This window comes from Onychomys torridus, chromosome 23, assembly GCF_903995425.1.
Source record: "Onychomys torridus chromosome 23, mOncTor1.1, whole genome shotgun sequence".
NCBI lineage: Eukaryota > Metazoa > Chordata > Mammalia > Rodentia > Cricetidae > Onychomys > Onychomys torridus.
Window position 1 is genome coordinate 38,790,668 of NC_050465.1, and position 24,729 is coordinate 38,815,396.

The following is a 24,729-nucleotide window of genomic DNA, read 5'->3' on the forward strand; positions in this document are numbered from 1 at the left end:
TATCTAACCACAGGCTGATCGTAGCGCCTAATGCTGGCCTGGGTGTGTCGTGGGTTAAGGGCTCTCCGCTGACACAAGGACTCACATTGATTCCTTTTTGTGGGCTAATGAAACTATCAATAATTCAGCATTAATTCTTTCCTGTGCTACCTAACCGAAATGGATAACTTGGAGATGAAGTTTCCCCACGCTGTTGATGGCAGAATGGAAGTAGTCCTTTCAACAACGGCTATGTTACAAATGTCAGAGTGAGTGTCCAATTAGAAAACCTTCGACGTAACGTAGCTCCAAGCTGCATACTTGTAAGCACGCTTTTTTTTTTCTCTTACACGATCTTCAAAACAAAAGGCTGTTTTAAAGTTTAGAGGGGTGTGTGTGTGTGTGTGTGTGTGTGTGTGTGTGTGTGTATGTGATGGGGTTTAGGTCACAAAACTTATGCATTCCAGACAAGTGCTCTCACACTGAGAAACACCTCTGTCCATCAAATTATATGTGAAACTTTACCCTAATTCACTCTTCTATCATTCACTTAAAGTTACCGATGATGCTGGGGATGTTAACTCAGTGATAGAGTGCTTCCTGACATATGTGACCACAGATTCAGTCCCCAGGACCTTAGAAGACAAACAAAACACACTTGCTGATAACCTGTCTTGTTTTATGCTGGTGTCATCAAATGTTTCACAAAGCATTTTATAGAATGGGAATAAATTTACCCTTGCTAATCTTTGATTTGAAATTATCTATAAATCCTTTTCTAGAAAACAGTTCCACTTTGTGATTCAAGAATATTTACCAAAGCCAGAGGGTGGTGGCACACACTTTTAATCCAAGCACTCAGGAGGCAGAGGTAGGCCAGCCTGGTCTACAGAGCAAGTTCCAGGATAGCCAGGGTCCCTGTCCTGAAAAATCAAAATAAATTAATTAATTAATAAGTGACCAGACTGTAGTAGGAATCTTAAAAGTTCTTATTAATGAAATCAAACCTGAGGCCAGTTATTGGGGTGAATGCTGGAAGATCAGAGAAGCAGAACAAGCCACAGCTATCTCACCTTGCTAGTTCCTCAGGTGATCCTGTTTCCTCAGGCTGGAAGCTTCTGAGTCCTCCTCCACATGAATCTCAGCTGAACTGTGTTGCTCCAAAGCTTAACTAACTACATGCTTTTTCCTCTTTAGTTCCTGGTCCTCACGCCTTATATACCTTTTTCTTTCTGCCCCCACTCCCTGGGATTAAAGGCGTGGGTCACCATGCTTAGCTGTTTCTAAAGTGGCCTTGAACTCAGAGACCCGGCTAGCTCTGTCTCCCAGGTGCTGGGATTAAAGGTCTGTACCACCACCACCCAACTTCTGTTATGGCTTACTCTTCCCATTTTCTAGCCACCATGTCTGGCTCTGTTCTAGTGGCTGTCTGTTCTCTGACCCCAGATATGTTTATTTCGGGGAACACACAATATTTCAGGGAACACAATACCCACCACACCAGACTAGAAAATGTGATTTATGGCTTCTATATTTCTCTACAGCAGAGACAGGGGGAGTATTGACTTCACTGTAGGGGCAGTCTTAGACCACTACAATGCAGTGAGGAATTCAGAAATTTATGGATTGTTCATTATTAACAAACTATAAAGAACAAAACAACTAGAATGTCTTCACGACATGGGGGAGAGCTTCATTAAATGCTTAGTTCCTGCTGTGCATATGACCACTCACTGTTTCTACAGAGCATGGTTCCTGACCCGGCTCCTTCCTGCTGTGACTGTCTCTTACTCTAGGGATAGAATTTCCATTGCTGGGGCTCAGGATGTCAGGGCCCGTATTTTCTATGTCGGTTTTGATATTGCGAGAGTAATTCAATCAGGCTTTTCATTTGTAGTAAAATTACTTCCGAAGTTTTTCCAGCAATTCTTTGGACTAAAAGGTCAAACACAAACCATGGTTCCAAGCTACGCTTCTTCTTTCTGTCCAGTCCTAAGACTGTATCTGCTAATATCAGAATACCAGTTAAGAATCCTGGGTTTATCTTTTCCTCCTGAGTCTGGATCCTTAACTACTTGAGAATTTGGCCTCTTCTGATGATGATATGGAGGCGGTACTTTTTATTTTGAAACCTCTAATTAGCTTTGATGTGGTCACATTTACTCGTTCCTCATCTCATATGAGCTGAAGTATGTAAGTAATGTGACACTCTCGTTTATGTGTGAGTTTAAAACATAACATTTTGGTTTTAAAATTATTATACACTAGAGGAGTCAAAGTGTATATGTTTACAATTTTTTTTCTCTCAAAATTACTCTCTAAAGTATACTAGATTCTTTTTGTAGAAGCAGGAACTCAGATCTTGAAGGCAGAAATGCTGCAGATCATTTCTGCTTTTCCATTGACGTACAAAAGGGAAGTGGGTAGGACAACTGAAAAAGAATGGTTTTGGGTCCATAAGTCCAGTTTTTTTTTTTCCTCTCTTCGATTTCTCTGATTTAAACATTCCATTTTCTGTATCTCATAGAAACTAAAGTGATAGTTAAAGATTAAAAGAATTAGACAAGAAAATTCCAGACTTGTATTCACCTATCAAAACAACAGGCTGATTTTTATAAATACTTCTTTGCTATAACTTGACAAGGCCCAGATTTCCTCTTCTTTGCTTCTCTTAATCACCTTCATTTTGGGTGGTAGAACACTAATTGTCCTAACACATGCACAAAAAAAATAACATCAATACTGTATTTCTTTTTTTATGTTTTTATGTTTGTTTGTTTGTTTGTAAGGGGGGGAGGGGGTCATGGGGATGGAAGCAAAGTTTCCTGAATGCTAGGGGAGGGATCCACCACTGAGCTGTTTCTCAACCTCTTTTTACCCTTTGTTGAGGTAGAGTCCCATGGGCTTGTGTAGACTGGCTTTACCCTCGCCCTATAGTCCATGCAGTTCTCAAGCAGTCAACTTTGTGACCTCAGTCCCTAAACAGTTTAGAGGACAGCCTGGACCCCTGGGTCCAGCTTTATTTGGCATCTTGGTACTTGTGTGTCTTTGCCTCTGCAAACCTGGTTACTTTGTGCTCCTGATTAATAATGTGTTTTAATCCTTGAGTGCCTGATGTTATATCCCTATCTCTTTGTAGGTTCTCAGTATTCTTGCATTAAAATTTAACTTTTCCTTTTTTATTAGACTTGCCTCTGTAGAAACCACAATTCTAGTTACTCAACTTGGCATGCCTCCTTTCAGGCTCTGTTCCTTGTTAAACAGCTTGTAATTATTTTATTTGATTTTGCTCATTTCACAGAGTTTGAAATTTTTCTGGCACTGGGGACAAGACTCTTGGTTTGATCCTGGTAGGTTGATGGGAAATATGAGAACCTATCTGGGTAGAGATAGTTGGACTCTAAGGAACAGAATACCTGTCTGAACATCACTTAATCAGTGAAGAATTACCTCACATAGCTAGAATTCTCAAGAGAAGGTAGTCAGTCCTAGGGTTGAATAATTAATCTGATTGTTCAATACTGACATCATATTACTCTGGTGTCTTTTATTCTATTTTCCCAAATTAGGGGTGTTGTTTGCCTCTTGGGTGAATAATTTCCAGTGTTCTCATGTAGTCCATAAATCCACAGTCAGAAAAGGGTAATTTCTGTTAGATGTATCTTGTTCAAAGGAAGTACCTTTCCCAGAGGTCCCTTTGCTCATTGGACAGGCGCATCTCACATGTCTCTTCCAGAATTCATTAGTGAATGAAATGGAACAATGCATCTCATAAGCTGAGGTTATCAGTGGTCCCTGAACCCGAGGCCCTAAACCCTTTCTTGTCTTCCCACTTGACTGAAAATGCAGAAGCAGCCATGGTATGTATGGTGAACTCTGCCCACAGTTTAACATTAAAGGAGAGTCACCAAATGGTGCTGATGGTCACACCCTTCACCATCAAGAGCTCCTGTAAAATCCCATGGTTTGGTTTTTCCCCAGTTCATGCTGTCTCACCTCAGCATCCCTGATGCAGTCCTTTGAATCATGAGGTGAAATGTTCACTTTTTATAACACTTGTTTCCCCTCGGAAAGACTAACAAGCAGAATGTGGCTGCGCAGACGTGAGTCTTTTGCAGACATTTCTTGTACATGAATAAACTAAGCCTGTCAGCCCAAGGAAAACAATTGGCTGTGTTTGCTGCAAATGATAAAAATCCCCGCTTGCAGAGGAAAATTAGAGTGCTGGAGAGCTCACATCCACCCGTGGGAGCTTGGCAGCTTCCCAGGACTGAGAGACTTCTCTGACGAGCTGCGGAGATTGGTGGGGATATTAACTAGACTGATATTTTAGATGCTGTGATGAAATATGTCAACATTAGAAAGATCCACATGACCCAGTGAGCCAATATTTTTTCCAATGACTGATGCAGGCTACAGAATCATACTTGAGTAAAAGAACAAAACTCTGAAAGTATCAGAGTGAAAAACTCACTGATTGCTTTCCTGAGTTTATGTTGTAATCAACCTGCAAGAAATTCCTGGTTCTTGAATGTTACTCTAATATTAAAGGAAGATATCCCAAGACAAGGTGGAAAGCCTATTACAATCCTCCTTCCTTTTTAAAGCAAAGGCTCCTACGAGAATAAAAAGAGACCACAGCAACAGCTTGAAACAAAATCAACAGATTGGATCCAACATTTGATATGAGAAGCCATGCCTTCAGTTAATAAGATGAATGATTTTCCTTATTATGAAAACTAAAATTATTTTCTGTAAAGTGTTATCTAGAATAATATATACTTATGATGTGTCTTTCTTTTTCGTTTGTATTTTCTTCTTCCTTTTTCAGATGTGATTTCTTTGTTGCCAAAGGCTGGCCTGATTTGGAACTCACCATGTAGCCCTAAACTGGGCTCAAATTTATGACAGTCATTTGCCTTAGCATTTCAAATTTGGGGTTACAGGAATGAGCCTCCACATATCTAGCTTATATTTATTTTTAGTGAATGAAATGATCATGTCATAGTAAATATTGATAGAAATAATCCCTGTACCCAAATGCACTTTGTAGTCTTCAAGAGTCTTAGAGAATGGAAAGGTCCCTGAAATGTGTATGTTTGCAAACCACTTAATTTAGACTAATTAAGGAGAACCATTTGGAGCTTGGTTTTTGCCTCCCATGTGATAACATGACTTCCGTTGTCTCAATAGAGTCAGGGTTCTATGAGCAAGGAGGAAGGAGCCGGGGAGCCAGTGAATGGCTTCATGGCATAACAGCCACCTGTCAGGACTAAAGCCAAGGAGAAATTTCCCATTCCCATGGCAGTCACCACATTGTGATTGCTTTTGTGCAATGTTGACAAAGGAGGACCGGGTCTCAGGACAAAGACCTTACATTGCAATGCTCCTTGACTACCAGAGTCACAGTGACACTTCCTTGATAAGCTGCATACTGATAATGGACAGAGGCAGTAGGTAGGGTCCTGCCATGCCCATTGGAATCGGCCTTTGCCTGTAATCTGGCTCCTAAAGGCAATAGTGAGTTTTGCACGACACCGAGTGAGTTTTGTTTCTTTCCTAAAGAACATAAACCAGTGACATCTCCCACTGCTGTCCCGTACCCTGATCTTAGGTTCCAGCTGTGCCTCAACTTACCTCCTCACTTCACAAATTGGTCATGGAGTTTTTGAGCGATGGATTGGGTTATCATTCAAGAAAATTGAGTGAAGCCAAGGGAACAGATATAATTACACTAAAAGAATATTGGTATGAGATCAGAGAATGAGAACGGTAAAGAAAATAGTCATGAGAATGTGTGAGGACCTGTTGGAATGACTGGCGAAGTGATCATCCATTAATCATAATTGGGGACAACATAGGATTAGTGTTTTAAAAGGAGATTTCTCCTTTGGACTTACTGAATTGAATATCCTGGAGGGTCTGTGGGTAGAAATGTCTACTTGGTATTTGGAAAGAAAGCCTGACCTTTTGCAAGAGAGACTAGGCTCAGAATATAGATCTTGGAATATTCAATATAAAGGACACAGTTGAAGTTGTGGGAGTTGTTGAGGTTCTTTTCCCCTGACTCATCCTAAGAAGTGATAAGGCAATCGAAGTTAAGAAACAGAGATTGGAAGAGTGCGTTCTCAGAGCTAAAAGTATTTGTGAAGATGTTAAAGGAAGTATTTCTAAAAGGAGGGCATTAGCTGAGCATTCAGGATGAAATGTAAAAACTCAATAAAAGTTGACAAGAAGTCCATAAAGATTTTTAAAAAATAAACTATTGGAGGGCATTTTGGAGTTATAGAAGATTACAAATATAATATAGTAAGATCTTATATGCCACACTTTCCCCTATTATTAACTTCTTATACTCATATTTGCTACTATTATGAATTAATGTTGATTATTTTCTATCCCATATATCTATCTATCTATCTATCTATCTAACTATCTATCTATCATCTATCATCTATCTGAGTAGAGACCTAGAGATAGCGATCCTGCTGTGTTGGGCTGGCCTGTAATTCCTTGGCTTAAGCAGTTCTTCTGTCTCAGCCTCCTGAGTATTTGGTACTCAAGGTACACACTACTGTACTTGGCTCATGCAAACACACTTTTTTTTTTCTTGAGACAGGGTCTCACTTTGTATTGCTGACTGGTCCAGAACTTGCTACGTAGACCAGGCTGGACTTGAACGTGTAAAGATCCATTTGCCTATCAGGAAGATAATTTCTGTGTGAGCATGAGCCTCTGTATGTGTGTTTGTGTGAACTCTGTGTGTGTGTGTGAATGTGCACACGTGTGTGTGTGTGTGTGTGTGTGTGTGTGTTAATGCTAAGTTGCTGGTGATCAAACCCATGGCACCACAGCTGTTCCACACATGTGTCCCTCCACACAGTAGACCCTCAAGTCCATTTTCATCACACCATATCCAAGGCACATCGACAAGCGGATTCATCACTGCTGCTGACTCTGGCAGCCAAGCTGACCGCATCTGTCAGATTTCTCTACTAGAGAAATAGCTGCTCTTTCTCCTCCCTGCCTCATTCTCTGAAAGAAAGTTATCAAGCACAGCCCACATCCAATGACAGGGAAGTCAGGTCTAGCCTCTTCACTGAAAGTCCACATCCATCATTTTGAACCCTACATGGACTATCTGTCTCTTCCCCACGTTTGCCAGTGTACTCGATCATGTGTTTTGTATCAGTATAGACTCATGGGTGTTTATTTGAAACTTGAGTTAGAACATAACACAAAATTGTATTTTCCTGCGTAAGTCCCTTCAGATCTCATCCCTGGGAGCTCTTTCAGCTGACTGCAGTGTCTCTCATCCTCATTCCATTAGTGAAACTCCTCCCTCAACACTGTGAACACAGACAGTGTCAAAGAGTGTCCCAATAGGGTAACACTGGGACTCTTCAAACACAGAGAATTATAATATCATCCTCAACAAGCTGTAATCTTATAAAAATGTAAAGGAAGGGAAGCTGTGGTTATGCCCGAGACGACTGAAAACATTTCTTTGTGTGAAATCTCAGAGCGGTCAAATTGAATGAATGCTGAGGATGTCACTTAAAATTTCTATCTGATGTAGTTGAGGGAAGTAAATTGTTACTGTCTGTTCTTACTGCTTTTATATTTGGCACATAGTATTTTTTTTTTCCCAAAAAGCAAGTAGTGTGGCAAATGTTAATTATGATGTGAGTGTGCCAGAATTTTTGATGTGCTCAAAACTTCTCTGTGAATGCCAACCTTACAGGATTATAAAGAAAATGATTTGATTTGAGGCCTCATTTAAATTCCTGCAAAGACTTGATCTTGGGAAATGCTATAAAAATGTTTTCCAACGGATAGGTAATTTTTCTCACAGTGAATGTCCTTTAGCATCAAAGCGAGTTTGAAATAGTTAGGAGACAAAACCCGTGTTCACTTCGTTGCCTTATCGTCTCCTCGGTCACAGTAATTGGTACAGTTTGAAGCTTTTACTGAGCGTAAAGGAAATTAGAGTGAGTTGGATGTGTGGTTGAATAAGATGTAGACAAGGATGAGGAGAGACTATTTATTCATAATCCATCCTGTACATATGTCATCAGCCATATTTCCTGGCTTTGGGTCCAGAGAAGCCATTCTAAAAGTAGAGCTTAGGAAGTAAGGTCTTTGTGCTAAGCCATGTACAGGATGTTGAGGTGCTAGCCCCTGCTACCCAGGAGGTGGTGAGCGTAGGACTCAACACGGTTCCCAGAAGGTAGAGACAAATAAACCATGTGTGTGATCTATGTGGTGGCGCAGGGTGGGGGGCTGGGGGGGGGGGGGGGGGGGGGGATGCATCTAATTGCTAATGTGTAGGAGGATTTCTAAACCAGAATTGGTCTGTGTAGGGAAAGGAGTAAGGAAGCTAGAGTTATACTTCAGCAGAGCCTGGAGGACAAATGAGAGATGGAGGGAGGGAGGTGTTGCAGGCACTGGAAAGCACAGCAGAGCAAGGCCTTCGGTGTAGCTGGGCAAGAGTTTGGGAAACACATCATTCACACTGCAAACCACAGGTAGAGCTGAGACAGTGTGAGGAAGCTCGTCAAATGTTAACACGTTTATTTAGCCCATGGATTTGAAATGTCACCTCAGCATATAATTGATAGGAAACGCTGCTGAGATTTCTCAGCTTTGTACTAAATTTGAGAAATCCAAGTGTGTTTCACGTCATGTATCAGTTTGGACGACCCACATTTCAAATACTTGGAGGCCAGACACAGTAGCCTCATGGCTACCCTGTCAGACATTCCAGTTCTAGAATGAAGTAGTGAGAGATTAATCTGTAGAGCCACTTCAGGAACGGCCTTGGTCAAATGTTTGTCAGCTCATTGGCTCACCTCAAGGGGTGTGGGAGTTCCTGGAAGTTTTGTGTTGGAGAGTAGTGGATGGAGTTACTGACTTTCACTGTGCAGGATAGATTGGAGGCGGGCTTTATCAGGAGCCAGCTAGTTCTAGATCATACATAACTTTTGTGGGTATAATGAGATGCAAGAGTCAAGTCATGAGGGTCAGTCAGTGCAATGGCGGCCTGTACCTAGGATTCCAGCTACTTTCAAGGCTGAGGAGGCAGGAAGATGACTGGAGCCCAGAAGATCCAGGCCAGAGTGTGTGTGTGTGTGTGTGGGGGAGAGAATTGTTAGAAGAGAACCTGAAGGTATTGATAGAGTGTAGACTAGAGAAGACCAGAATGATTACATCACTTCCGTTTCTCTCCTCCACCCTTCCAGGAAGTATAATAGAACCATTCTGAGAACTGAGCAAGCAATGGTGTGTTTCGAGTGATGAGGTGTGTACATTTGAGTCGCTAGTGAGATAGCCCACTGCAATGTTCACGTCTAAAACAGAGATGGATGTCTAAAACCCCAGCATATAATTAGTAACTGAAATCATGGGACTTGCTGTAGTCTGCATGTGGCTTGTGCTTGAAACCAAAAGTGTCAGAAGCTTGCTACTCAGTGTGGTGATGTGGAGGGGTCTCTAGACTTTTAAGAGGTGGGGCCTGGTGCGAGGTCATTTGGTCTTTAGAATGCCTCTCAGAAGTGATTAAGGTACTTCCCACAGGATGGTGATTAATGCCTGTGAGAATGTTATTATAGAGGAGAAGCTTGGCCCCAGGCCCTTCCTCATTGGAGCTGCCCACTCCTCCTTGTTGTCTCTAATGCATGCATATGCTTTCACTGTCCCCTCTGCTGTGACATGGCTCACCCAAGGGGCTCTCAGCAGAGAACAATCCAGTTGGGCCACCTGATCTGGAACTTTCCGCCTCTAAAACTGAGCTAAACAAACCTCTTTTCTTCCCAAGGCACCCAACCAACCTCTGTTATATTCTAACAGTTACAGGAAGTAGGGAAAATAATGGTATGTAAAGTTTTCACAATGAGTGTATTGTTGTGATTCTCTGGTTTGGTTTGGAGAGACTGAACTCGGCCCTTAAGCTTGCTAGACAAGCACCCTGCTACTGAGTTACCTGCCCAGCTCCTCCAATCTGGTATTTTAAAAACAGATTCTGAGAAACTGATTTAAAATGCAGAATTTGGTTCTCACTCCTCAATGGCCTAGGGAAGTGGGGCCCTGCACACTGAATAACAGTGCTCAGAGATGTTGATGCAAGTGGCCCTTAAAACACTTCCTTTACAAACACCAGTATACTATAGCAAATAAAAGGACTCAGAAGAGAGTGCCTACATGTCAAGGGCTGAAAATAAGAGCCCTTGAATAAATTAGGAAATGAACTACTACAGAGGTTAAGAGAAACCAGAAGAATGCTGTCTGCTAACAACATAGCAGAGTATGGCAGATTGTTCCTAAGGGGAAGTGAGCTCCATGATGGAGGAAAGGGGCTGCTATAGTCTGGGGGGGGGAATCAAAAGGGAACACCCCGCTTTGGCTACCAGTTTCAGGTGTCTATTCTAGGGGTTCTAGCTGAACCCCTGTTCAGCTTCCTGAGCATCTGGGGGAAGAAGCAGTGGACTCTGAGAAATAAAGTTGAGTATCATTTGAAAAGTGGCAAAATGGTTTAGTGACTCAGGTCAGGCGTGCCAATCTGGGAGATGTGGTAGGAGAAAAGCCCCACTTCGATGGGTGACGAGAAAGGCCGTCAAGTAGGTACAGAAGACAGTTTTTGTAGGTAACCATGGCTTTAAGAAGGAGGGAAGAGAAGGCAGAGGGCATGGATGAGTGCTCATGGGAAGTGCTGAGGGATGCAGGCCCTTCTGATTTCATTTCCCTGTGTTGAGAGAGTCAGTACTGTGAAAGCATGCTTCCTATGATATAGTTATTAAATAATATTAATGACAATCCACTTATACATCCTACCCAGTGAAATGATGTCCCACCAGATAGTCTCTTTTTTTTAGCAATTCTTGGGATGGATAAAACATTTTTCAAGGTAGCCACCTTTTTTTTACCTATGGTGTGCGTGAAGTACAGTAGGGTGGAATTGGATGATAAATGAGACAAGACTAGAGTTTTGAAACTAAATTTCTCAGTCACCTTCTCATCTTCCTTTACTGGACAATCATCTATAATTGGCAGAACCCACCTATCCCACCCCAAATTGGCCAAATTATTTAGCCATGTCTAGCTCACAAATCAGCTGTGTAGTTCTTATAAATGAGAGGTGGTCAGCACTTTATTGTTGTAGTAATACTGTGTTAGCTTTTATTTTCTCTCCACTCCTGGTTACTACTCTATTACCTCGTTGATGTAAAATGTCAGATTATCAGCTACTACACTTGTTTCTTAATGTTGTTAAGTATTATCTTAGATACTGCACAAACATAGTAAATAAATTAAGAGATGTACTTTTCTCAGTACAAAAATTCAAGTAAAGTGAGATATAAGTAGACCGTGAGAGCCTTACTTATAAACACAGATGAAAGTTTAATTGGGTTAAATGTAAATTAGTTACTTTACATTTTACTGCAAGGAGGGTGGATCTGTTTTGAATCTGAGCCAATTAATTTTAAAATAGCATCACATCAATTTTAAGGTGTGTCTGTAGCTCCACCCATGACCAATCTAACTGCATTATTTCAAGAAAGCTCATTTGGTAAAGCACTTGCCTTGCAAGCGAGGGAACCTGAGTTTGACCCCCAGAACCCCCATGGAAAAGCTGAATGTGCTGATGTGTGCTTGCAATCCCAGTGCTGGGGTGGTGGAGACAGGTGGGTCATGAGGGCTCACACTGGTCAGCCAGCCGACCTGATAAGCTCCAGGGCAAAGAGACTCCATCTCAAAATAAAGGCAAATGTGACATCCATAGTTTTCTCCTTCTTTCTTTCTGATACACACACACACACACACACACACACACACACACACACACGAGTGAAGAGCACACTGAGCTGAAGAATAGTAGTGTTATTCTGGCCCCTGTAAATGACAAATGGTGGTGGATTCAGAAGCTCTCCAGTGACAAAACTATTATCTCCTATATGAAGTTCTTATTTCAAATCCAGAGAGAAATGACAAAATGTTTTTCCTCCCTTCCTCCCTCCCTCCCTCCCTCCCTCCCTCCCTCCCTTCCTTCCTCCCTCCCCTCCTTCCTTCCTTCCTTCCTTCCTTCCTTCCTTCCTTCCTTCTTCCCTTCCTTCCTTCCTTCCTTCCTTTTTTTTTTCATTATGTAACCTATGACTGTCCTGAAACTCACTCTGTAGATGAGGCTGGCCTTGAGTTCGAAGAGATCAAACTGCCTCTCCATCCTGAGTACTAAGATTAAAGGTGTGTGCCAGTACTCCTGGGAACAAAATTAAAAAACAAAAATCAAAACAACTAATAAAATGTATATAAGAGTTAAGAAATAGCTTACAACCTATATAATAACCCTATAGGGGTTAAGGAATGTCAGTGGTAGAAAGTATTCTTAACATGCATTGGGCCCTGGAGTCCATGCCTAGCACTAAACTAAAAACAAAAACCCCACAGAACCCTATGTGGTAGTGTACAGCTGTTATTTTAGCGCTTGTACACTGAGGCTGGAGGATCAGTGTGGAGAACCACTGAGCTACATCATGAGCTCCAGGCCAACTGAGGATATATAGTAAGATCTTATCTCAAGAAACAACCAAATAATAATCTAACCAACCCACAAAAAAGTCTATATAATCATTTATATGGTATAATAAATTCCAAGTCCTCAAATGCTATACGTACTAGGCAGTATATTTATTATTTATTTTGTATTTATTGCGACGCTTCAGTCTACTTTCTTTCATCATATTTTTATCATCCCAGACACTCTGTACCCACTAAATACTGATTAGCCATTCCTTCAGTCCTTCTCTCCTGTGCTACCCCCAGCCCCTCTTCTATTCCCTGTCTTTATGAACTGCCCATTCTAAGCATCTCACAGAAGTAAAATCATGAGATAGTATGCTTCTGACTGCTATGTTCCACTTAGCTCAGTGTTTTTAGGATTCCTTCATCTTATAGTAGGCATTTCTATTTGAATCGTGTATGCCAATGTTAGTGTATGTGCTATACTGACACCCCCTAGAAACTAAATGACCCAAACCCTGAGAGGTACGGCCCCTCTCAGAGATAATCAAGATAAAGGATGACCAAATTAAGGCCACAGGTACAGAGAAAAGTTTATCTTCAAACTGGACTCCACCTCTTCAACTCCTAACTTGAGTTTTCTCATACTGCTAGAACATGTTACCATAGATTTGGTGTCTTAAAACTTAAAACAAAAAAATCATTCTCTCACTGTACCTGTAGGTCAGAGGCTTGGCTTGGGCATCCTTGAACAAAAACCCAGGTACCAGCAAGGCCATGTTTCTTTCTAGAAGCTCCAAGTGGGAGGCTCCAACTATTTCATCTTTGCTAGCTTCTTGAGACTGCCCACATTTCACCTGTGCAGAGGTTCCAGAGTTACCAGCCATTATTCTCATGGCTCCTTTTTAAAACAGCCTGGGGAGTAGGGTGCATAAGTGCAAATGTGGGGGTCAGGGGGCAATGTGCAGGAGTTGGTTCTCTCTTTCCAACACGTGGGCTCTGGGATGGAATTTGGGTAGTCAGGCTTGGCAGCAAGCAGCTTTGCCCACGAGGCCATCTCACGTCCCCCCCTTACTTTCATCTGCTGCAGACTTGCCCCTTTCTTTTTTACAGACTCGTGCCATTAAATTAGGCCCTTAATTCCATAATCAGCTTCCCTTGCTTTTTGGTTTAACGTATACACGGGCCCATGGATCACAACACGGGCATCTTTGGGAAGGGGGAAGACTAGCTGTGCCCACCACACTAATCTTCCTTCCTTCCCTTCTTGCCTGAGCTCACACCACCTGTCTGCTTTAAATTCTCCTGAGGCTCTTGATGCGCTCTAGCATTCGGACGCCTTGACATGGTCACAAAGGCCCTGCTTACCAGGCCTGTCTCATCTCTCCTAATCCCCCATGCCAAAATAATAATAATAATAATAATAATAATAATAATAATAATAATAATAATAAAAGAGAGAGACAGAAACAGAGAGTGAGGCAGAGAAAGAGAGAGAGAGAGAGAGAGAGGGAGAGAGAGAGAGAGAGAGAGTTGTTTCAGTTCCCTAATCTGAAAACCATGCTTTCATTCACACAACACGTCTGTGTGGATCATCTCCCATGACCCCACATTTTTACCTGGCTCTCTTCCACTCATCTGTAAGTCATATGTCAGATGGTACTTATTTCAGGAAGCCTGAGTATAACCCATTTTTACCTTTGCTGCCATAGCAACTACACCTCTGTCTGGCCTGGCATTTGCTGCTCAATGCTATAATTACCTCCTTGATTACCTCCTCCACCGGACCATAAGCTGTTTAAGGGCCAGAATCTCATTTTGTCCGCCCTGGTATCCCAGCTACTTACTGCAGTGACTGGCATGTAATAGAAGCTCAAAGTCCTGCTTGTTCAATACTGGGTCTGTTTTCCAAGGCAGACTAATGACTTTCACTTTAAATCTCTTGGGTATATTTTAGTGAACCCAACTGAGGCCTGATTGATTTGCACATTAGTTGCTCATATTTACATTTGTAGGACTGAAGTCCTTAACACACACCTGGTCTGCTTAATTTTTAATATAACTTTACTGGTATAAATACATAACTTGAACGCCAAGATCAAATTGCCATGATAGGCAGGGAGGCTTTGAAATGAAGGTAAAACTGGATTGGCTCATAACATTCCGATTTAAAAGATTGAATGGGACATCACCCTCAGAGTTCATTTAAGCTAGTGAAGTTGAAGATAAAGCAAAAAGAGAGCCAAAGTTCACAATACAAGCATCTCAACATGTTTTTGGTTTTATTCTTTATTTCTTTTAACAGCACATTTAAAGTTTCCATTGGCCCACAGCCTTTACAGACGCCGGTTTATGGATCCCTTTTCCTTCATGTTTTAATTACTACCATTTCAGAGAAACTGGCCAGGTATCTTCACAACAGTCAGGCCTGGCACAGCCATATATGTGTGTGGGGTGTGGGGGTGGGTGCATGTATGCAGATGCACATGTGCACACCTGGACCAGAGGACAGTCTCCAGTGTTGTTCCTCGGGTGCCTTCTGTCCTGGTTTTTTAAATAGTCTCTCTCTCTCTCTCTCTCTCTCTCTCTCTCTCTCTCTCTCTCTCAAACTGCCTGGAGCTTGACAAGTAGGCTAAGATAGCTAGCCAGGAGTCCCCATGGATGCATGTGTCTCTGTTTCCCCAGCACAAGGATTTCAGGCGTGCACCACCACACACATGGTCTAAGCTGCCTCCCAACCTCTGGCACAGTCTTGATATAAGAAGCAGGAGTATGGGTGCCATCTCAGGAGCCTGATGGCTAGAACTGGGGTCCTGGCTCTGCCATCAAGGTATTTTAATCAAATGGACAGACATCATAATATCCACTTTGTGGGGTTATATCAGGAATTAATTATGTTTAAAACACTGAAATGTTGCTTGACACTTGTTTGTTTTGTTTTGTTTGTTTTTCAAAACAGGGTTTCTCTGTGTAGCTTTGGAGCCTGTCTTGGAACTCACTCTGTAGACCAGGCTGGCCTCGAGCTCACAGAGACTCACCTGGCTCTGCCTCCCGAGTGCTGGGATTAAAGGTGTGCGCCGCCGCCGCGGTCGCCGCCACCACCACCACCACCACCACCACCCGGCTGCTTGACACTTTTTAAACCATGTAAATTTATGTGTTTAGGTTTGGAAGGCAAACTATGAAATATAACTGCTTAGAGCAACAATGTCCTTATCCTAATAATTAGAATGAAACTCGAGTATGAAATCATCTGGTGCCATAGGTGAGCTCATCCCCAAGAAAGCAAGCAAGCCGGGCACGGTGAGTCCTAGGCTAGTGGGCATTGCCAGACATGTTCCCTACAAGCATGAGAAATTACCTGAAGCTTCTTCCAACCTGTGCATTGAAAAGAAGTGATTTATGCCATTCTCTGACAAGCAGAAAAGCGGCTTATTTTATTATAAATAAAGCACTCTTCCTTACTTAGAACGAAATGCAAGAGACATTCAGAAATCCTTGTAATCACCACTTTAAAGACTAGTTTTATTTCGTGGGTATGAATGTTTTGCATGAATGCATGTAGGAGCACTCTGTGTGTGCCTGGTTCCCAGCATGCATATATGTGCACCACGTGTGTGCCTGACTCCAGAGGAGGTCAGAAGAGGGTATTGGCTTCCCTGGAACTAGAGTTACAGATGTTTGTGAGCTGCTACATGGTTGCTGGGAAGTGAACCAGGGTCTTCTAAAAGGGCAAAAATGCCTTTAACTTCTAAGTGGTCTAGCTTTTCAGCCAGTAATTGCTACTCTTGTTTTAACAATTCATTTATTGCCTCCCCTAAAATGTAGTTTTGCTGCATTCTTGCTGTCCAGGTTTTAACACACGAAACTACACAATGTTTGCTAAGCGTGTCTTGGCTTAAACGATAGACTTGCTTGTTTTTGTAGAAGTTAGTTGTGAAACTGGTCTCATTCTCTTGGAAGCTTTGGGCAAGAACTGAAACTTATTCTCAGGTGATGACATTTTAAAAATGAATCCTAAATATGTGTTTATTCATTTCAACTAATTTAAGGGAACTCATGGTTAATTGTTCCCATGTTGGTGATTTTCCTTAAATTGAAGGGTAATAATCATCCTGAAGACGTTTAAGATTTGCAATACTGATATGATTATTTTTTACTGCTTTTTATCCCCCTGATTCCTCTGGACTAGGAGCTGAGTTTTTGAAGGCCAAGTCAGCTGTGTAGCTGGGATTTTAAAGGCTTGAAAGCTGCCTGTTGGCCCTTGGGTCCTAGGTTCGTGGTAGGGGGTACCAAGCCTGCTTTTCTAAATCTTCATGATCTTGAGTCGGGAATGGTGGCTGAGAGCAAAATGAGAAGTGCTGTCTTCGTTTATCTTTGTCCTGCAGCCCTTTGCCTTAGGAATCTAGATGATCATGTGTGCTCCTTCTGTGGAACCTCTTTTTCATAAAAGGCCTGAAAAAACCTACTCCATGAGCTGTAGTAGGAATCTTAAAGGTACTTGTTAATAAAACTCAAACCCGAGGCCAGTTATTGGGGTGATTGCTGGAAGATCAGAGAAGCAGAACAAGCCACAGTTTCCTCACCTCACCAGTCCCTCAGCTGATCCTGTTTCCTCAGACTGCAAGCTTCTGAATCCTCATCCCAATGGCTCTCAGCTGAACTATGCTCGAAAGCCTGAATGCTTAACCAGCCGATTGCTTTACTCACTACATGCCTTTTTCTCCCCTAATTCCTGGTCCTCACGCCTTACATACTTTTCTCTTTCTGCCCCCACTCCCTGGGATTAAAGGTTGTGTTTCTGGGATTAAAGGCGTGGGTCACTATGCTTAGCTGTTTCTAAAGTGGCCTTGAACTCAGAGATCCAGCTAGCTCTGCCTCCCAAGTGCTGGGATTAAAGGCGTGTGCAACCACTGCCCAACTTCTGCTATGGCTTACTCTTCCCATTTTCTAGCCACCATTTCTGGCTCTGTTCTAGTGGCTGTCTGTTCTCTGACCCCAGATAAGTTTATTTCGGGGAACACACAATATTTCAGGGAACACAATACCCACCACAATGAGCAGCATAAATAAATAACATAAAGACAGTAACTTCTCCCATGGTCAAAGTCCATGGGGTCTCAAGGCTAACTATGGAGTTCCAGGGATGTGTGAGTATGCGTAATAGGTTTGGTCCCGCGGATAACTGTCTTTGCTTTGGTTCATTCTTCTGAGTGAGCCTCCCTCTTTCTCGGGAGCTAGGTCTTATTTTTATTTCTGAAGGGCATGCCAGAGTGAATCCAGAAGCTCTACAGCTTCTCTGCTGTGGGTGCCCCTGCAGCAGCAACCCTCAGCACAAAGCCCTTCTCTTAGCACCCCCATAACTAGAGACACGTGTGTAGTCATTCTAATGTTATAGTCAGCTTGGCAAATCATAACGAAGTCAGTGTTTCTGCTCTGGGTGGGAAGTGCTTACATGTTTGTGTTATTTCATACCTCCAATCTATTTCTGTCTCTGCAGATTTCTGAAATTCAGTTTATTACATAATTTCCCTTGACACGCACATCAGTCACGTTTGTCCCTCGCTGAGGCTATGTTGGCCGATCTTCCTGGACTGTCTCAAAGAGTCAGGCTCTTGAGGAACAGGAAGACCCGCAGAGCTGGGATTTCACCCCCAAGTATGAAATACAGAGCCTCTAGAAAGGATGGATAATTGCTAATTCTGAAGCCTAGGTTCAAACCTTTGCTTACCTATTCCTGACATCCACTTTCCCCAGTTTTAAAATCTCTATTCTGGAAGTTAATATCTCACTTTTCACTTCATCTTCCCGTTCTCTTAAATAAGCACTTCTCTAGGCATATTTGACCATGTGAAAAATCAGTGTTTAGACTGAAGTGAATTTAAGGAGATTAAAAAAAAAAAAAAAAATTCATTGGTTTTTACTAATCTTGATTCCCGAAAAGAACAACCGAGTTTGAAAGGTTTGATTTCTCAGGATCCGTCGGTCTCACTCTTTGTAGGTTTCATCACCATCTTAACTTTGTCATGCACGGTGAGCACTTCCTCTGAAATCAGAAGGAAAGCTGGGTCTCTGACGTGGACTTACTTCAGTGACGGTTCAAGGTGGGGTGTTATTGTACCTGGCTCATTTCTAGTCCTTGGAAGAACTAAAAGGGCCCAGGAATTTAACACACTGTCTCATAGAGGTAGGCTGGTTACCTTTAAAATTCAGGTACCGGTATGTGAAATGATACTATAATTGAAGCAGCAGGAGCAAGAACATCAGCCCTTTAAGTTGTCCCATTGTGGAGTTCTGGGGATCCTTAAAAGACTTAGATGTGGGGAGCACAGAGGAATGCCACCCAGAGCAGGAGCCACTGACTGTTCTGCAGGGCCGAGCTTCACTGTTTCCCCACCTATTTAACAAACCAGGCAAGCATTGTTTAGTAAATACATAGATAGGCCCAAGTCCCCGAAGGTGCTGGAAAATGGGATACAAGTGAAAGATAGTCTATATTTTAAAGACACTGACAGTGTTCAATCTAATAATTAGAAACCTTAAAAAATAAGGGCCACTTGGATGTTTTTATGCTTTGTATCAAAAGGATCTACTTACAATGACCTGATAGACTCTAAACAACTTAGTCAATACTTTTACGCAATCCCCGCATTTATTCATGAGTCTGGGACTATGGTTACCCACTGTCTTCTTCCACTAGGGCAGGGTCTGGCTTGACTTCTCAGAACTTTCCCCTTTGATAGCAGGAGTTAGTTAGGTCATGGGTTGGCTTCCCCGGTGAGAAAAGAGGGCTCTGAGAAGCAGTGTGTTTTCAGTCAGACATTTATTAAACACCTGGAAGATGTTCCCTGTAGAGGTAGAGAATAAAAGGCACACCAGATTCTTTCATGGAGTTCAAGGATGCCAAATAGGCCATGTAGCCATACTGAATAGGTTTGGTTCTCTATGCCCCTCCTCCCCTGTTCTCTCAGGCAAGTTACTTATTTCTTATGTCTCCATTCCCTGGATAAATCATTCTTCACTATGTTATGAGTATTAAATTAACACACATGCAGAGCACGTCAGAGGTACCTGACACCATAAAGCTGGCAATTACTGCTGCTCAGAGTTATGTGCACTCCCTTGGACACCCATAAAGCACCCCCAGAATTCACTTTCACTAGTAAGTACGCTCAGTTTGAATACAGAAACACAGGCATCCGGGCAGAATACAAATAAGCCTAGACATGAATTCAGAGCCAGGAAGCGGAGTAATGCATAATGAAGCAAAGGGTTTGCCGAGCCTCCTTTTAAGAAAATTGTGGGTTGTTTGTTAGTTGCTTAAGTGGGGAGGAGGCCATTGTGAATGGCGGTGTGAGCAAAGGGATGCAAGCTCCAGCAGGATGTAGGCATGAGTCTACCGGAATTGCTGGGCAGATCAAGGTTCTGCCTTTGGGTCTAAAACTGTCCACTGGTTAGAGCGGTGGGGTTGTCGTTGGAAGGGTACCCAGAGCTACCAGAATTGCGTGGCATACTTTTAGACTCCACTTCTCCTTTCTGTTTGGGAAGACCCGCTGTAAGTGCGCTTTAAATGGGGGTGCGGTGGGGGGAGTTATGCAAAACACTTTGCACATAGCACTGAAGTTCAGATTTGCCCCGAGAACGGGACGGTGTGCTGGGACAGCGGGGGAGGGGTTAATTTAATAATAGATGTCTAACCCGCGTACAGATCAACACCCTAATTGATCACTCCGAGACCTCTGGGCTGAGGGCGTTGTTCGCTCTCCGGGTCTGCACGTTCCCATCAGCCAGCCCAAGGCCTCAGCAACCGACGCGCGAAGGCCAGGCGAGGCGACCGGGGGCGCACCACGCATGCGTTAGAAGCCGCCCCAACTCCCCCACCCCCACCCCCCACCCCACCACCGCGTCCTTTCTGGGAACGAAACTAGCGCGGGGGGGCTCCTGAGCTCCGCAATTTGCGTAGATCGCATTTCTTCCAGCTCCGCCCGTCGGTGTAGCTCCCGCAGGGGGGGCCCCGCGGCTGCCCTGACGCCAGGCGCGTCCGCGAAGTGAATGGCCGGGCGCTGCGGGTGCGCCACCGGCGTAGCGCCGAGGCGGCCCGGGTGCGGCTGCGCAGGGCGCCCGAGCGGGCCGGGTGCGCCGCTGGCGTAGCGCTGAGGCGGCCCGGGTGCGGCTGCGCAGGGCGCCCGAGCGGGCCGGGTGCGCCGTCGGCGTAGAGCCACGGCCCGCGCGCTGGGCTCCGCGACGCAGGTAGCGCAGGCGGCTTTGGAGAATACACGACTGGGTGCAGCCGGGGTTTGGTACCGAGCGGAGAGGAGATGCACACGGCACTCGAGTGTGAGGTAACTATAAAACCCCGATTTGTTTACATTCCCTCCCCCAGAACCGGCCCCGTGCGCGGCGGAGCCTGCGAGTCCCGGGACGGCTGGGGAGGCCGGGCAGCCGGGCTGGGGCCGGCACCGGGGGGCTGGGGGCCGGGCTCCGGGCCGGGGCGCGGGGGGTCCGCAGCTGCTGCAGGCGGCGGCGAGCCGGAGAGCGGCTCGCGGGGCCCGCGCGTGGGGCCGCGGGCGGCGGCGGCGGCGGGGACCCGTGCCCCTCGGCCCTGCTGCGGGAGCCCGGGGCGAGCGGCGCCGGTTGGGGGCTGCGCGGGCTTCCCGCGGCCGCCGTGCGGGCGCGATCCCGGGACCCGAGGCGGGTCCCAGGGGCTCGGCCGCGGGGTGGTAACGGCGCCGAGCTCCGGGCCAACCGAAAAGGCTCGGCGGGGCGCGCGGCAGCGCCGGCGCAGCCCACGGGTCCCCGAGCCGCGGCGTGGGGCGAGCGCGGCGCGGCCGCGGGCTTTGTTCCCGGGCAGCGGGCTTGCAGGGCGGGCGTGGGCGCGGCTGGGAGCGGAGGGAAGGGGCCCGGCCGGCCGGCCAGCCAGCCGACCGTCCGTCCCGCGGCGGGGTCCGCATCCGCTCCACGCCCCGCTCCTCCCCGGGGGGTGGTGGGGGGTCTTCGGAACTCCCCGGCCCGGCGAGGCCGCGGGTGGCGTGACGTGGACGGGGCTTCCTGTGGCTTCCGAGAAGACGCGTTCACGTGGGAGCCCGTCCACATGGGCCGAGTGTAAGGAGCCGGGCACGTGGAGAGGACATCTAGCTCGCCCTCTCCGGCCGCAGGACGCCCCGCCACCGATTTGGAAGGGGCCCTTCACCCGACGTGTGCTCCGAGAGTGACACAAAGCACGAGTCCAAAGACAGGCCCTGCTGCCGCGCAGAAAGTTTGACTTCTGTCTCCATTGTTAAGTGCGGCAGCTAGCGTGTGGCAGGTTCCCCTTGTGTGTTTTCTCTTTTGAGACGGTGTGTCGGGTGGCACTTAAGAGGAATAGGGGAGCTTGAGGCTTAGAACTGTAACAGAGCGCTTGGGGAGCCCTAACCAGGCAAGACGGCTGTGTGTACACTGTAATGTTAGGGTTCCTCTAATCGACACGTACACGGACCTTGTGAGTCACGTCCGCTGGACGTTGGGAATCCTTCCCAGACTCCCCACTTCCTGTGTGCACTGAGGGATGCACTGGGACAGACGCATGGGTGATAAATGCTGCGAAGAAAATAAAATGTGCTCACTCACGGGCGTATTTTACCATCTTTGTGTTTCCCAGACGGAAGGGTTGAGATTGTGACTATAGGTAGGTAAGCCTACAAGGAGTTGTTCAGTTACATTGAAACAGTTATCTGGAAACTATGTTTGTGATGGAGTAATGCATACTTTAATAAAACATCAAATACCAGTCGTTTCTGGCCTGCCTAATAGCTAACTTCATAATCTTTAAAGGATTTGTTTCAGTTTTGTATCACTAATTTTGGCCTGTATTCAGAGTTACTTTCTCAGTAGAAAGTAACTAAATTCCAGCGGTTTACTCTCTCCCCAAACTGACAAAACTGAATTCTGTCAGCTAACCATGGTTAAGAACTCCTGTGCAAAAATAATTTGGATGCTACTTTAAAAGAGGCGGGGAAGATGTTTTCTCGTGTGACTCCTGAAGACACCGAGGATAAACCCAGCTAGTTTGAGAGACTGAGGAAGGAAGCTGTCCTCCCCAGTCCTGGAATTTGTCTCAAAAAGTTAAAAGTCTCCTTACAGCTCAGCAGTAGGAAGCTTGCCTACTGTTTCCGGGACCCTAGGCTTGATCCTCAGTACTGCAAAGGGGTGCACATGTGTGGATATATGCACGCTTACAGTCATAAGCTGTGCAGGTGAATACCCCTTACCAGAAACGCAGGACTAGATAGATATGTTTCCAAGTTTTGTTGGGCATATTAAATAATGGAGTTTCTTGGCCAGAACCCAAGTCTGATCGTGAATTGCGTTTATATTTCAGTATAAAAATCTGTGTTAGGTCTTCCTGTTACGGTCCTAAGAGCTTGTAAACTGTCACCATCATCCCACTTTCTTGTTCAGACTTCTGGTTTCAGTCAATAGTTTACCTGTGTGCCCCTTGGCGTCCCTGGAACCTCGGGATCTTCCCTCCTCAGTCTTGGGAGTCACCGAGCTCTCGCGAGATTTTGAATCCCTGGTTTGAAGTACTTTGAGGAGGCCTGATGTTTAGCGTGTAGGCCCTGCTCTAGAAACTCTTAAGTGGTATGTGGAGAAGATAAGGTACATACAGCAAGGGATATACCCCTGCCCCTCCTGAACTCCGGGTATTGAGCAGTATTTGGATAAATTTAGGGATCTGGAGTGAGGTTAAATATTTAAAACCTGGACATACTATGAACTAATTTCATTACCTTTGCCAGTTGCTTTAGACGGTTATAAAACCTACTTCAGGACCAAAGGGCTATTCCTCTAAGCTTTTCTACATCCAAACTTTTCTTTAATTATTGAATTTACTTTCTCTTTTGTCTACTAGTTGATTAACCCCAGGATGAGACTTAATGATTTGTACTACTTAGGTCTTTGAGAGAGGGCCCATCTTTTAAGTCCATAACTCATATGTAGTGACTGATAACTGTAGATTTGTGTTGTGCCTTTTTTTTTTTTTTTTCATTTTTCTATTCTGTAGTTACATGTGTATGGGTGTCTGTCTGTCTGTCTATCATCTCTCTATCTACCTTTCTGTCTATCTTATCTATTTTCACAAAGCCACATTCCTGAAGGGAAGCATATACCCCACAGCTTTTTGTCACAATCCATCAGTGTGTCATGACACCTTCAGTGACTGGGCATAGATAGCTTTCCTGTCGGGTTTAAACTTGGCATTAACAAAATCATTTGGATAGAAATACTGGTCCTACTCCAGGGATGGAAATGCTGCTGAGTTTTGTATCGAAGGCACATTGTCAGTGATCCATTTAAAAGCAGTATTCACAAATTGGACAAGGAAGACAGCTGAAAACGGCGGCCGTCAAAACAGCTTTTTATCCCCGTGGTTTAATTTTAAACCGTCTTCCGTTAGAGTGTATCTCACATTAAAGATACACAAAAGGCTGGGGGCGGAGCCCAGAAGATGGCTTAGCTGCCATAGTGGGTTTCTAGCCTGTCTCTAGCCCTACAGCCAAATGAATGGATACCGTCTCCCTGTGTCTGAGTCCGTTGCCTGGTACAATCCTCAACAGTCTGCTGCCCCCTAGTGTTTGATTTACCTCCAAGTTCCTTGGCATCTGTCCTCAAGACTGAAACAAGACTGCCTTCCTTTAGATGTACCTATGGATTTCCTTTAGCTGATTACTGCTGCCAATAAAAATGTCTTGTCTGGTTTTTTTTTTTTTAATGGATTGTGTCCCCATACATTTACTCCCCAGTTTTCCAAATATGTAAAAAAAAAAAAAAATTGGATAGATGCAGAATCAAGTCACATTTCAGAAGAATGTGTAGGCTTTTTTTTTTTTTTTTAATTTTAAATTGCAGAAGCAATTTGTTAAAATCAGAGAGGTAAGTGTTTGAAGTTAGCTTTGTAGATGAGTAATGGCAGTTTTATTTACTCAGCCTTTTGTCTTGAAAAGGGTGCTAAACTTTCTGGCTTAATTTTTCCCGTGAAACTTTATGTTGTACTGATAATAAAGTTTGAAAATGTCATATTCACATAGTGACCTTGTTTGAAAAATTAAGTAACTTGAATAAAAGAAAGTCTCTAGCTTCTTATCATTACCACTTGATTTCTCAGTCTTTCATGTTTTCAGATTATGTCAATAGCCAATTTTCCAAAATATTTGTTTTTACTCTTAAGATCTTTAAGTGGACCACAGTCATGTTTAGATT

At 44.3% G+C, this 24,729-nt stretch overlaps 1 protein-coding gene across 3 annotated transcripts in view; it reads left to right on the forward strand.

The window, feature by feature from the left end:
• Slc39a10 (solute carrier family 39 member 10) overlaps positions 1-24,729 on the forward strand; it is a 93,273-nt gene that overhangs the window by 21,423 nt on the left and 47,121 nt on the right. Inside the window, exon 1 of one of the 3 annotated variants that reach the window (XM_036172737.1) lies at positions 20,405-20,834. The exons of the other annotated variants lie outside the window; for them this stretch is intronic. The gene's annotated coding sequence lies outside the window, so the exon portion shown is untranslated. Of the gene's footprint in view, positions 1-20,404; positions 20,835-24,729 lie in introns of those variants that run through there. 3 annotated transcript variants of the gene reach the window in all.